The sequence below is a fragment of the Cupressus sempervirens genome, chromosome 2 (genome assembly GCF_028749045.1).
Source record: "Cupressus sempervirens isolate cs-2001-9-10 chromosome 2, ASM2874904v1, whole genome shotgun sequence".
In the NCBI taxonomy this organism is placed as follows: domain Eukaryota; kingdom Viridiplantae; phylum Streptophyta; class Pinopsida; order Cupressales; family Cupressaceae; genus Cupressus; species Cupressus sempervirens.
In genome coordinates this window covers 233,855,552-233,859,442 of record NC_143119.1, presented here as the reverse complement: position 1 = coordinate 233,859,442, position 3,891 = coordinate 233,855,552, and positions in this window count along the sequence as shown.

The window sequence follows — 3,891 nt, the reverse complement described above, 5'->3', positions numbered from 1 at the left end:
TTGAATCTCTTGCCATCTTCACACAATGAAAACTTGCAAAAGAGGAAATTACATTAAAAATTCCATTAAAGGGGGACATAAAGAGGTAGCTAATAAGGAAATGGATTTCCCAAAGAAATAAAGGTCCATGAGCTTTGGTCTTTACACATTTTTTATGGTACATCTCTATCAATTATCTACTCAAATTATCTGCAAAAATATAAGAGCACTCCACTTCTTTGAAATTAAATTCATCAGATGTGTGAGGAAATGTACAGTTGACAAAAAGGTGTTGTTTATCTTCCATCATTAACTACCTTCCACATCATTAAGAGCCATGTTTGACATGTCAATGGCAAAAGCAAGATTTGGAAGGAATCTCTACACATCAGTCTTTTCCACAAAAGGATTGAAGTTCCAAAACCTTTGAGAAGGGAACACTGAATACTGACCACCACATAATGCAATCTCACCTAACCAAGTCACGGGGAAAAGAAATCCTTAGACCTAATCTTTTGTATTGCAAAGTTATGGTGTCCTTGGAAGCAAGTGAAACTACTAATGAGCAAGTATTGAAGCTAGACAAAAGGAACTTTGCATGCTCAAAATCTTGACAAATTTGAAGAAATTGATGATGGTGGAACTTTTAAGTTTGGTAGTGATGTTCCATACTCGATGAAATATAAAAGATCATTAATTTTGAATGATAAGATCAAATGTGATGATGCATATTGGGTGCAAGGACTCAAATATAATCTTCTGAGTGTTTCTCAGTTGAATATCTTAGGTCACAAGTTGGGATTTGAGAAAAGGAAGGTCAAGATCTTTGTTGATAAAAGAAACCCAATTGGAATAAGAATGAAAACAAAAAGTAACTTATTCTACCTAGACCCTACAGTTGAGACATGTTTATTTGCTAGAGTTGAGGATGTGTTGTTATGGCATAGAAGGTTGTGTCATGTAAACTTTGAAAATATGGTGAAAATCAGTAGAATGAAAATCATTGGTTATGTCAAATGTAATCACCCAAAAATGGTCATCTAGACTATAAGCCCCCTTTCTAGCTATTTCTCTTAATTTATCCATTGTTTGTCTTTGATCAAATCATCACTTTATTATTTATTTGAGTATAACCTATGGTTTGGCCACCTTGTCCTAAGTCTTTATTTAATTAAAAGAACTTGCTCCATTTTAATAAAATTAAAAACCCCTATTATTCTATACGTGCATGAAAATCACTTTTCTAAAAATAAAAAATAAAAAGAAGAGAGAATTCCCTCACTTGGATTAAATTCAATTCAAATTTTCTTTTTATCTTAATTAGAGTGCCTTTAATTTTGTCTTATCTTTAATATATTGTCCAAGATGGATCTATTTGGATTAAATTTAATTGAATTAAAATCCTCTTCTTTATCTTAATTAAATTGGAATTAATCTCAACCAATCATTGTTTTACCTCTTAAACACATCTATTGTTTTGCCTCTTAAAAGATGCATGCACATGGATCAAATAAGACATATTATCCACCATTTAATTTTGCCTCTTAAACACAACCATCCATTCTTATTTAAAATGTGGTTCTCTTCTTAGTCTCGCATAACTCATGCACTTATGCTATTGTCATGTTGCAAGTTTTCATATAGCTTTTGGAGCACTTGGAGCACTCATCACTCTCTTGACATTCTTGCATTGCTTGAGCATCTTGCATCTCATCATAGCATAGTCTTTATCATAGAATAGATCTTGCATTGTTAGTTTAGATCTTTACTTTCTTGCTAGTAGATTAGACTTTACTTTTATTGCATTGTACATCTCATTATAGAGTAGCTTCCATCTCATTTAGATTGAATCTCCATTTGAATATTCCATTCTATGGTGCACCTTGCAAGGTTTTTCTTAATCTAGTTCATTTGAGAGCCATCTCATAGCTCTTGCACGTCATAGATAGGAAGCTCTAAGCCACCTTTTGAGATGATCTTCATCATGGGTGTTCTCAAGTATAATATTTTATAAAAGTGTGTCCACATTTTTCAGACACATTTTTTGGATCCCACCATGGGGCTAGAACCAAGCTTTTAGCTCCATTTTCTTGTTTCATTTTAGTTGCATTCTTCTTTCTTATTTTTTACGTCAATGTATTGGATCTAATCAAGTGGTTTTGCAGGGTTTTAACTTTGGTTTTAACACTAACCCTCGTGTAGATTGAGTTGAAGGCCAAAACCCTAGGTTTTGAAAGATTTGATCATATCTCCCAAATAGTTTGGTTTTTGGATTTGAAATGTTTTTAATAGTTTGGTGATAAATCAAAGGTGTCTCAGTCCAAAATTCAACATTTTTTGACATGTTTGTCATGAGTTATAATTTTTTCATTATTTTTCATGAAGAAAAAAATTCATACGCAAATCAAAAAATATTTCAACAACATTTATATTTTTGGAAAGGACTCTAAATTCTACTAGGGGTTACTTCTTTGTGTTTCAGATTTAGATGCAATATCATGGCTCCATAGGTCTATTTATCAAAACTAGTCTATTTTAGTAAAATGGGTCTCTAGCTAGAAAAGTTTGAGATAATGCTACTATTCTTGCATCTTTGGAAACCTTACTCATTTTTACTATAGGTCTCTTCTTTATATTTTCACTTTTGAGGTCAAAATCATAGCATAAAACCCCAATCTTATTGACTAGGTTAAAAAGCAAAAAATAAAGAGAGGCATTTTGGTGATTAGCTTGCTCATTATTTGCACAAAGTTAAATGCATGAAATGAGCTATCATTTTGTATGGAATTAATTTAGCTCAATGTATTTTCATTTGAATTTTCCTATTTCTTCATGATCTCATGCACTTGATTGAAGTTTGTGAAGGCAACTTGGAGGTCAAAGGAGCAACAAATGGAAAATTTGGAAAGCATGAAATCAAGGTGCACACATTCCAAGCCTTCTTTTTTTCATTGTAAATATTGATCATTATCTTCTTTTGCATTGTAAAATAATGTCTTTCTTTTCTAGTTAGCTTTCTTGGTGTGTCTTCCCAACATTGGAAAAGGGGGCATAAATGAACCATTTGCATTTGGATTTGGGCTTAAAATAAACCCCTTTGTATTTTAATCCCCAAGGTTTTCTTATTTATGTTTTCTTCTTGCATCCTTATTAAGTATTTTTAGGGGAATACAAATAAATAATCTTTATTTTAGTTTTTAAGGGGCATCCTAGTGAAGTGATCACTCCAGGGGATGACCTCAACTCCCGTGTTCTGGCAGAGTATAAATAGTGTGGCTTGAATCTAAAGACAAGCCTCTTGGAAGTATCAATATTGTCAATCTTGGCTAAGTCCCAAAGAACTTTATACCTTTGGGAAGTGAAGGTGGAGATTGCATTATTGTTTCCTCTTGGTTGTTTGGTAGTATTCTCTTTCATCTATGGATTTAGGCCTCACGTACCTTGTGTATATATAGGACATCCCTTAAACTTGAATAGGTTGTTGGTGTGTTTGATATGTTTGAATGTTTAGAACTTTTCCCACTTGATACAAAAGGGACACATCTATCAAACTGATTCTTAGGAATATTTCCTTCTTTCATGCTTTCATTGTGTTTTTTTATTCAAAAAAAATCTCAAAAAAATGTAGAAACTTCAAAAACACAAAAAAATTCAAAAACTCAAAAAAAAAAAATTCCTCCAAGTCTGACATCAAGTCTAAACATTTTGCTTGTGTTTCTTGCTAGGGGAATTTTACATTTGACTTTGCTTTGTTATGTCTCTAGTGTTTGAACTTGTTTTACATGGCTCTTTGGTCTTAGCACTCTTGGTCTTTTCCATCTTCATGGTCTGTGTCATCTTACTAGGACCCTCTTTTTATAAAATGGTTACCTTTATCTCTTGACTACATTCTTTGATTGGAAGAGGTTGTTC